The 11,220-nt window shown below is 45.1% G+C and overlaps 3 protein-coding genes across 5 annotated transcripts in view; 1 reads left to right on the top strand and 2 right to left on the bottom strand.

Moving 5' to 3' along the window:
* REXO5 (RNA exonuclease 5) overlaps nucleotides 1-11,220 on the bottom strand; it is a 692,166-nt gene that overhangs the window by 650,685 nt on the left and 30,261 nt on the right. The gene's annotated exons all lie outside the window — the stretch shown is intronic.
* Nucleotides 1-11,220, top strand: part of LOC100147307 (protein disulfide-isomerase-like protein of the testis) — a 305,575-nt gene that overhangs the window by 282,081 nt on the left and 12,274 nt on the right. The window lies entirely within an intron of this gene.
* LOC102148288 (uncharacterized) overlaps nucleotides 3,711-11,220 on the bottom strand; it is a 37,419-nt gene continuing 29,909 nt past the window's right edge. The window contains exon 8 of one of the 2 annotated variants that reach the window (XM_070232174.1): nucleotides 3,711-3,849. The gene's annotated coding sequence lies outside the window, so the exon portion shown is untranslated. The remainder of the gene's footprint in view (nucleotides 3,850-11,220) is intronic. The other variant, XM_070232173.1, reaches the window with a different exon arrangement.

Here is an 11,220-nt window from a genome sequence, read left to right as displayed (position 1 = left end):
AACTCTAGCATTTCTGCCCTCTATCATGAGAGTAGAATGCCCCAGATAGGTGTCTACCTTCAGCCTGGGTCCCAGAATGTAGCACATGTGGAGTTGAGCTGAGCCCAGCACATCCTCAGCCAACCCACAGACCCATGGGAAAAACCATGCATCATTATACGCTGCTGAGATGTCCTGGATGTTTGTTACTATAGTAAATGCTGAGTAATACAAGTAGCATCTATTTCCTTCAACTGAACCTTGACTGAGATGTCTTGAATACTATGCACCTAGCACAGAGGACCTAACATACAGAAAGACTTTATAAATTGTAACAGTTGTAATTATGGTTTCCATCTGTGCACTGGCTCCAGGGAAAATCATTCTAAACCTGTGTAGGCTGGCCTCTGAGTTTCTCCATGTGTACCTTGATGGGGGTCACAGAATTTAAATCTAGTGACCTTTGATTCCAAGAGTCTCACCAATTGACTGCATTCTCATCCCCTGTTATCTAGGCAGCAGCAGCCAGAATGCTCAAGGTCTCTGACATTCATGCCTACTGTCGACGCAAATAATCCATAATCAACAATAACCACCAGGAAAGTTTGAAAGAATAGAAGTTTGTTACTTATAAGACCCGGAAATTACACAGCACGTCTGGGGCCACACAGATGAGTGTGGTCACAGGTAGAGAGAGAGTGTGTGTGTAGGGGTATGGGGTTCTGCTTCTGCTGGGGTTGAGGATGAGGGCCTAGGGTTTTTTGGCCCACTCTTTATTGGTGACTTTAAAACATAAGAGCAGGAATTTAAAGCACAGGAAAGAGAGAGAGAGAGAGAGAGAAAAGTGGCCCAAATGATCAATTATTGAAATAAACCAAGATCTCTAAATCAAGGGGCCTCAGTGGGGAGGCAGCCTGGTTCTTTACCTAGTGTGTGGCAGGCAATGTGTTTATTCCAGATAGTCCTCTTGAATTGGATGCCTCTTTGAAATGAACGCCTTGGCAATCAAAGCTTAAGTCAGGCACTTGCATTATAAACAAGAGAAAAATCCCCAACTATCAGGGCTTATACTATAGACCCCCACCCCAGCTCACTCTGCTCCAGGCCCAAAGGACTGTTTGTCATGTCTCAAACATGTCCCCCACACTCCCACCTCAGGGCCTTTGCACTTACAGTTCCTCTGCCTGAAACACTCTCCTTCCAGATTTCCGCATAGCTTGCTCCCTCATCTCCTTCAGTCTTTGTTAAACCGTTCCTTCCCAGTGAGGCCTCCTTTGGCCTCCCTACTTGCGCTCACAGTTCCCCTGACACTCCCAACCTGCAGCTCTGCTGCTTCTTTCTCTAGAGCATCTAGAGCATCATCACTTAGCATCTAACGTGGCATAGAATCTAATTCCTTATTTTGTATACTTTCTGCCTTTCCAGTGAGAACAGGGATTTTTATCGATCTGTTCATTGTTAAATCCCCAGCACCTAGCATAGTGCTTGGCACAGGGTGGATCCTAAAAAAGATTTGTTGAAGGAATGAATGAACGAATGAATCCTCATTACTATTAGTGTTAGGTCCCATCCATTTAGCTCTCAGGTCCCAGCATTCCAGCTGTCACACCTTTCACTTCCATTTCGGACACCCAGGAGCTCAGGGCTAGGTGTGGCACCTCTGAAAGCCCCACCATTTGGACAATCACTCCAAGTGTTTGTCTTGCTCTGAGGTTCTTCCCTTAGAAACTCAGATTTGGATGCTTTGTCAATCAGCAACCCTGAGCAGGGCATGACTGAATCCACAAGGAAGCCAGGGAGAGCCCCGAGGTCCAGAGCTGGTGGCCAGCCACAGGACAGCCCCTGCTGGAGTGATGGATGGTGGCTATCGAAGGCAATGAGGGTGACAGAGCAGGCAGTGGAGAGGCATCGATCAGTGAAAAGTCCCTTTTCCTGTCCATTGATCAAGGGTTTAACGAAAATGATCCTTCACTTTCGGATTCCGTCACAGGAGCAGGTGTGCTGACTGGCAATGGGGTGTGTGCCTGCTGGGGCCAGCTTTCTGGGTTGTCCTTTACAAAAGACCTCTCTGTCGGACTTGTAACTTGTTCATGGCAGTGGTGGTCTTCTGTACTTTCTCCAAGTGCTCCAGATGGACAAGGGGTGGTTGAAAAAGATAAAGTGTGCGTTCTGGCTTGAAAGGGAATCAGCGACCCCTCGCCCTCCCTTGGTCCACGTGTGGCAGACATCAGGGGCCAGGGGAGGGACCTGCAGACTCACAGTGTTATCCGGCGAAGGCAGGAAACTTGAGAGCCTCTTAGTCCCCTCCCATTTAGACCAGGAAGACCTCTCCCGCTGCCAGGATCAAGAGCCAGCTACCTGAGACTGTTTCCAGAAAAGGGCTCCCCCTTCTTACCCCCACCCTACTTGGCTCAGCAATGTAAGGGGTGAAGGAATCTTAATCGAGAATGTCAAGGTCTCTTCAATGCTCTCCTCAAGGGGATGGGCTCAGAGAGGGTAAGGGGCATCATAACCTCCCCCACCTCAACCATTCCCACACCTGGCCTTCCCTACTTGAGGGTCACCTGACATTATATGCAGCCACAGGGCAACTGGCAGGGCCCAGTTTGGCCTGTTAGATCCAGAACTTTCCACCAGATGGCACCCATGCTCTCTTGTTCTCTCTCTCTCCCCCCTAACCCTCCCCCCCCCCACTCTCTCTCTCTTCCATATAATTTCTTACCATGGAAATTTCACAATAATAATGTCTGTAGTAATAATAATGTATTGTGTATTTACTACGTGCCAGGTATTATGCTAAGGGTTTTACAGACACAGTGAGGTTAGAGAGCTGAGCAGGTCTGCATCCTGGCTATACCCCTTACTGCCACATGGCCTCAGGTGAGCAGCTCATTTCATTGTGCATCAGTTTCCTCATCTAGGAAGTTGAAATAATAACAACAACACCCACCCCATAGGAGGACTGGAGGACTAAGTGACTTAATCCACGCAAAGCTCTTAGAAAATCATAAGCACTATATCACTCGTTGTTAAATACATCTCATTCAACTCTGACAACTCCATGAAATAGCCACTATTATTTTCCCCATTTTACCTGTGATGAAAGCGGGGCTTAGAGAGATTGAGTGAGTTGCCCAAAGTTGCCCAGCGTTGCTGAACCCAAAGGACCCTGATGTGTGTCTTCCAAATTGGCCAATTCCATGAACCTCGTGTCTCACATCCTGTCACTCTCCTGAAAATTTACCCATTAGCAGCAGAGCACGAGAAAGGCCCAGGAGCTAAGCAGACCAAACAAAGCCTCCTCCTTGGGAGAGGGGGAGGGGGTGAGGCTCTAGCGAGTTCTGTCTTCACACTGGCTCTTTCAGACATCCCATCCTCGAAGCAATCCAGGAACATGGCTGAGGAGCTCAGCAAAGCTGCGGAGATCATGGGCAAAGGCAAGAATGGGGTCGGCTTTGGCAAAGTGGACATCACCATCGAGAAAGAACTTCAGAAGGAGTTTGACATTAACAAGACCCCAGATTTGAAGCTGTTTTTTGAGGGCAACAGATCGGAGCCCATCAGCTGCAAAGGTAATGGTACGCGGGCATCAGTCAAGGTAATGCTAGCCAAGGAAACACATAAACACCAGCATTTCAGGGGCTTAACACAATTACACACTTACTTCTTGCCACACAAAGCCCAGATGGCAGCCAGAGGGTGGAGGTGAGGGCTCTGCTCCACACAGTCTTTCATGGACCCAGGCTCCTTCCAGCTTCTGGCTCTGACCTCCCCTACAGCCTCTGAGCCCCCTGCTGTTTCCTCTGTATCCAGCCAGTAGTGGGGACAAGGAGACAGAATATCGCCACTGGTGGTGTTCATGGCCCAGGCCTGGAAGTGGCAAACATCACTTCAGTTCTCATTCCATTGACCAAAATTCTGTTACATGGCCCCACCCAACTGTGAAGGCTGAGAAATATGATGCTGTTCTGTATCCATAAGGAAAAGAAAACAGATTTTGGTGAACATGTAGCTGCCTGCACCACAGCTTGCATCTCAGCTGGTGGGCCCTAGAGGTGGGAGAGTGAGGTGCATGGCTTACAAACTACCAGAGACCAGAAAGTAAGTCCCTGCCTCCAGCTCCCACCTCCCACCCCGATCTTCTACTTTAGAATGATTTTGACAGGGCCTAGGCCAAGGAAACACTGGCAAACCTAAAGGGAGACTGAGAGATGATATAACAAGATGGGTTTGGGGCAGGGTGACTGCCAAACACTTTAGCTTCTGTCATCATCCATTTCATTCATTAACTCATTCAATCACTTATTTAACACACTTTTATTGAGAACCTACCATGTGTCAAGCCCTGTCTTGGTGCCAAGGATGCTTGAAGGATTATGTGCCTCAGTGTGGCACATGGTACGTCCTAACTTTTTAAATGTTAAATTCATGAATGCATAAATGTATGCATAATCAATGGATGGATGGAACAAAGCTGATGAACACAGAAGTGCCCAGCACAGTCCCTACTATACTAGTACAGTCATGTGTCACTTAACGATGGGGATATGCTCTGAGAAATGCACCATTAGTTGTACGAACATCATCGAGTGCCCTTACACAAACCTAGACAGCATAGCCTACTACACGCCTAGGCTGTATGGTACTAATCTTATGGGGCCACCATTGTGTATGTAGTCCATTGTTGACTGAAATGTCGTCATGTGGCTCATGACTAAGATGTTCCCATTATATACGTATCGAATGATTGAATCTCAGGAAACTGAGATTGCCTTTTGCAGCTCTGGCATTTAGCAGGCTTGTAAGAAGCCTGTTTGAGTGTTACTGCAGGAACCAAAGGGGTGGGGGTGGGGAGAGCCATCTCCCACAGGGACTGCTCCATGCCTTGCAGTTCTCGGGATGGACACAAGGGGGCATGAGACACACAGGCCAGATTTGCAGAGGACAGTACAGCCAAAGCGCCAACCTCAGCGCAGGTTACAGAAACGGTCAGGCAGTGTTGTGGTTCCCAGGAGGCTTGTGGGAAGGTGGCGTGTGCAGGGGGAAAGAGAAGAGATGGGAGAGGGCAGGAGCAGTGAGAGAAGGGACAGAGACTGCTGCTTCCTATGGATGCCGAGTGACCACCGTCAATGACGGTGAACCACTGGGCCCAAGCAAGGAGCCCTTAGTGAGTGTTGGCTTTGAGGAGGGCTGAGAAGAAACGAGAAGCCCCAGGTCACTTTGGTAGAGTCTATATCTGCTCATGAAGTGGCTCAGGTTCTGCAATGCCCTCACCTCCTGAAGGACAGGTGAGACTTGACCTCACTTAGAGGCAACAAGGTGACAACGTGGCAACTTCTAGACTGTCTGAGCCCCCTTTGTGGTGTGAATCAGTGTCTGGGACCTCCTCTGCCATGGAGGAAGCTTGATTATCACCCCCTCCAAGATGCCTCCCTGACTTCCGGGGTCGGAGTGCCTGCCCCTCTTCTTGGTCCCATAGCACCTGAGCTTCCCCCATTAACGCCCTCACCTTACAGAATTGTGTCTGTTCCTCATTGTCTACCTGACTGAGAGCACAACAATGGCAAGGATCTCACTTCTTTCCAGGTGCAGTGTTAAGCGCTTGTCCTAAACCCCACCACTAAACAGAAGTTGGTACAATGTGCCCCTAGAGACATGCACAAGAATTAATTCTTAATAGCCCCAAACTGGAAACAATCCATATGCCCATCAACAGAGAATGGATAAATACATTGTGGAATATTCACACAAGGGAATGCTACACAGCAGTGGGAAGGAATCTACAAGTACACACAACAACATGGATGAATCTCACAAATATAACAAAGTCAGACCCAAAAACACACACTGTATGATCCCATTTACAAGAAGTGCAAGAGCAGGCCAACTAATGCATGCCATTAGAAGTCAGGATGTTTGTTACCTCCAGGTGTGGGTGAGATGGGCTAGGAGGGGGCACAACTGGGACTTCTGGGGGACTGGTAATGTTCCATTTCTTGCTCTGGATGGTAGTGTTCATTTTGAACGCGTCAACACTCTGATGTGTTCATTTTGTGAAAATTCATCAAACTATATGTTATAATTTGTACACCTTTCTCTATGTAAATGTACTTTATCATGTTTTAAAAATGGCCTAATGTTCTTAGGAGGTATAAGGAAAGATACTGAAAATAGGGTCCTTCTCAGCTGATGTACCAACTCAGTGTGCATTCACCAAGCCCCATGCAGAAATTTGTCTTGCTCCAGGGCCTTTGCACAGGCTATTTGCTCTGCCTGGCAGCCTTCCCCTTTCCTTATTGCTTCCTGATTAACTCCTATGCATCCTCCAATTTTTAACTCATAAGTGATTTCCTCTAGGAAGCCCTCTTTGAGTTCACAGTCTAGGTCATGTATCTTTGCTATAGGCTCATAGAACTTTGCTTTTGACTACTTTCTTTGGGTGTAATTATACACTTATTTGTGTAATTATTTGATGATTCTCCTCCTTAACAGAATGAGAGCTGCAAAACAGTGGCACAGCACCTGATAACATAATAGGCACTCAATGCATATTTGTCAAATGAACGAATGAATGACTGAGTGCAGGAGTAAAGGCCTGCACGTGTACTCCAAAGCTGCTCACAACACACATTGCTTTATCTCATAAACTCATTTTAAATGTTCCATTCTATTCTATAGCAGGATTTAATATAAAATAATATTTTACATTACCTGCCATCACGTGAAACTGAGGATCCTGGCAAACACAGTCCATCTGTAGTCTTGTGTTCATTCTGGCCCACCATTATGTCTCCCCAGATATGCTATATATGTCCAATTTCAGAAGCTAAGATTTTTGTGTGCTTGGCACTCCCATATGTAGCTGAGAAATGGAAGTCAGGATCTATGAGCTTAGCAGACATTTGTGTCTCAGCTGAGGAACTGGCGGCACAGGGAGATAATGGAATTTTCCCTAGGTCACAGACCTAGCTAGTCTTTCAATTTACAGTTTATTTATTTATATGTTTTTAAAATAAATCCATCTTCCTGTCACATTGGAGAGTAGATAAGAAAAGAAGGCTGGGCATGCTTCCTCCTGGGTCTGATTCCCAGGTTTGCTGGAGGGGTGGCCACTGGCAAGTTGAACCTCAATATCCTCATCTACAAAATGAAGAGATCTATCCTGTAGAGTTGCTCTGGGGATGGGATACATGCAAAACTCTCAGCACCGTGCCTGGTCCTTGATAAGCACTCAATACAGTTTAGGGGCTGCTGTTAATGTTCATGCCATGGAGCTTGAGCGTGGGGGAGGGGAGAGTGGAAGAACTGAACTTGGCCTTCCAGGGGTGGGAGCCCAAGACAAGATGCTTCTACTCTAAACTTGGAGGAGACAGGCCTTGCTCTAGTTCAAGAGGAAACTTCTGTGGGATCCGTTTAACTGCATCTCTCTCCAGGAATGGATGAATCTACTGCTTTGGTCATTTGGTTGAGGAGACAAATTAGCCAGAAAGCATTTTTGTTCACTGATACCCAGCAGGTAGTCGAGTTTGTGAAATCCAGGCCCTTGCAGCACTGGTTTCTTCCAGGTACTGGGTTCAAGGGATGGGAGGTAGCTTTTTGACTGGTGAGGAACCCTGTGTCTAGGAGGTTGGTAAGGTGAAGAGAGACCGTCACTTGGGTTAATTGCCTGCCCATTCTTCCTTTTCTAATGAGCTGGTTTCCTGCAGGGTTAAAATGAAGAAAGAAAAAAATAGAAGCTGAAGTGGTAGGAGAAGCTAACTGGAAAGTGGAGAGAAATGGAGAGAGAGGAGAGGAGACTGACATATTCATTGAATTGGTTTTGATAGCATAACTGATCTTTTTGGGGTCCATTTAGAACATCACTGAACAATAAATAATTTGCAAACTGATTTTCCTTTTAGAGAATGAGTTTCTTGCACATTTTAACTTATTTTCTGTAATTTGATGACTTCACTGCTTCTCCCAGTAGAAGTTAGAACTTTGGCGTTATATTTATACATGGGGAGAGTATGTGCCTCTTTCTCTCCCACTCCAGTTTTTGACCGTGTTTTCAGCCCCAATTTTCTTTCAAGCTAAAGAATGAAACTGAAACTAAAGCCCTATCTTGATACCAAGTTCATATTTGGTACCACATGTGGTCAAATCAATTGCCTCTTTCAAAAGCAATAATGGAATAAATGTTCAAAACTCTCAACCCGTGTTAGAACAACCTTCACCATTCTGCTCAGAAAAGGTCAAGGTTATCAAGTGTCTCCATTCGTCTCTGTGAATTTGCCTATTTTGGTCTCACATCATAGCCAGAGAAGCATTCTGGGCATAAAACATCCATGAAAGGGGATTCAGATGACCCAGAAAAACACCAGAACTTGGAAAGGAGTGGAGATGAATTGGTCACCATTTCTACCTCGCCCTTAAAAAAGCCAGGCATTCTGCTTTCTACCGAAGTCTCACCAAACATCCTTCCTCAAACAGGATTTAGAGGAAGAAGTAGCAGAGTTGTTCTACGATGTGATCAAAGACTTCCCAGAGCTAACATTTGGAGTGATATCAATTAGCAATGCCATTGGGCGTTTCCACGTCACCCTGGACAGTGTTCTGGTGTTTAAAAAGGTAGGACTTTGATCCTACTGCTGGTGAGCGGTCTCTAGTTCAAAACAGTGGACTATGCATGTATGTAAGAGCTTTGGGTGCCAATTCTGGTTCTGCCACTTGTGAGCTAAGTGGTTTCTATGAAACCATAGTCTCCAGGTGTTTCTCTGGCCTTTCTAGCCATTCTCCATTGTAAGCTGCTCCTCCTTTCCTTAACCAGTAAAAGTAAACATCATTCACTAAGGCTCAATCTTCTGCCCTGGGTTTTCTTCTGCTCCATGCTTCCCTCCACATCCTCCATCAGAAATTACCATCCACACACCCATGACTTACAAATCTCTATCTCCAGCCAGACTTCTCTAATCTCCAGACAGACCTTTATATCCATCATCAGATGTTTCAACATGGCCAAGCTTAAAGTCATAATCTCCCCTCCAAATCTGTTTCCAGCATTTCTCTCTCAATGAATGGTGCCACCATCTCTCCCAGCTGAGCAAAGCCAGAACACCCAGGCATCATTCTAACACCTCCCTCTTCTCTACTCCTCATAACCAATCCATCACCCCAATCCTACTCATTTTAAATCCAAAATACCCCTTAAATCTATCCATTTCTCTCTACTGCTACCATCCTAGGTCAAGGGACCATCATCTCCCACACCTAATGCAACATCCTCCCAACTGATTTGCCACAATCTCTCTTGTCTTCTAAAGAGCAATCCTTTCAAAATTCAAATCTGATGGTCACTTTCCTCCTTCCCACTGAAAGCCTTTAACGGTTTCCTGTTACTCTTAGGATAAAGACTCAAGTCCCTAAAGAGGCCCACAAGCCTTCTACAGTCTAGCCTCTATCACACACCTTCCTCCTCTCCCTCTCTGGGATCTAGATCTGAACTGTCCAATATGGCAGCTGCTAGTCACATGTGACCATTTACATTAAAATTAATTAAAATTTTAGCTCATCAGTCAAACTAGCTTCATATGAATACTGGCTACTATATTGGACAGCACAGATTTACAGAGCATTTCTATCATCACAGAAAGTTCTATTGAAGACTGTTAGTCTAGACACTGTGGTTTGGTTTCTGGAACATGCCTTACTCCCTCCCCACACAAAGCCAAATCCTTACAATAACCATGTTACTGAGAGATATGTGTTAAAAGAGGTTAGGTTGCTTGCCCAAGGCCAGACAGGAGGCAGCTGGAGTGACATCCAGATCTGCCTGACTTTCAGAGAAGACTGTGAGCTACTACATTTTTACTTGGGCCCACGGAAATCAATGAAAGATTTTAAATTGGAGAATAACCTGATTTGTGTTTTTGAATGGGACAACATATAATCCAGAAATAGATCCAAATACATTTGGAAATTTAGTATATGATAAAGACGACATTTTAGATCAGTAGGGAAAATCCGTATTATTTAATAACTAACGTTGAGAGAACTGGGCAGCCTACAGAAAAAAAAAAACTAAACTAAAGCTAAGTCCATACATCACTCTTTCCATCAAACTAAATTCCAGATTGATCCCTGATTTAAAAATATAACGATGAGACCATGTAAAAACTAGAAGATCCCATGCGAGGTTTGCTTTCTAAACTTCGAGTGGGAAAGCCCTTTTGTAAGGCATGACAGAAAGCCTAGAAACTATGAAAAGAAATACTGATAAACTTGGGCTACATAAAAATTTAAAAGTTCTGCAGCATAAACCCCATCACAAAATCAAAAGCCAAACAGCAAACTTGGACGAAGCATTCGGGAGAGACTTGGTCTATCTTAATGGTTAAGAGCATGAGCATTAGATCAGACTGTCTGGGTTGGAATCTTGGCTCCATCTCTTATGAGCTTACCAACCTTGGGCAAGTCATTTCACTTCTCTGTGCCTCAATTTCCTCAACTGTAAAACAGGGGAAATAATAGTACATAGCTCAAGGAAATGTTTATGAGGATTAAATGAGTTCACGCATATAACATGTTTAGAACAGTGGCTGGTACAACAGGAGCTCTCAATAAGTCTAATTAGTATTATTAGACTATTGTCATGACAGAAAAGAGTTTGGACTTTATCCAGAGGACAATGGGGGCTATGAAGTGTTTAAGCAAGAGAATGACATGATCAGATTTGCGTTCTAACATCATCACTCTGGCTGAAGTGTGGGGGATGCATTGGAGAGAAACAAGGGGAGAAGTTGGAAGACCATCAGGAGACTTTTGCAGGAGTCCTGGAGGAGGTTTGGACTACAGGATGGGATTGGTGGAGATGAAGAGAAGGAGATAGAGTAGAAGGAAATTAGCAGACAGCTGCTTCTTTCTCCTTCCCCCAAAATTGTGATCCTGGGCTACAAAGAATTATATCATTCCCTGTGTTAGTTCTCAGGTCTCTCTGAGAAGCAGTCACCAAATAGGGAAAGATCTATTAGGGAAAATGCCTGTGAAGGAAAACAGAGAGGATGCTGAGGGAAACTCAGAGAGTAATCAGACCATGATGTAGGTCTGACACTTTAGAAGGAAAGAAGGTTAGGTGAAAGAGTCCTTGACAGCAGTGGAGTTCTTAGAAAGTTTGTCGAACTCAATTATCAGAGAAGTCCTGCATCTCCCAGAAATAGAATCCCTGACACATTTGCTTATTTGTTAGGAGCAGTATGTGAGAAA

Source organism: Equus caballus, chromosome 13 (assembly GCF_041296265.1).
Source record: "Equus caballus isolate H_3958 breed thoroughbred chromosome 13, TB-T2T, whole genome shotgun sequence".
In the NCBI taxonomy this organism is placed as follows: Eukaryota; Metazoa; Chordata; class Mammalia; order Perissodactyla; family Equidae; genus Equus; species Equus caballus.
The sequence above is the reverse complement of the archived record's forward strand: the minus strand, read 5'-3'. Positions and strand labels throughout refer to the sequence as shown.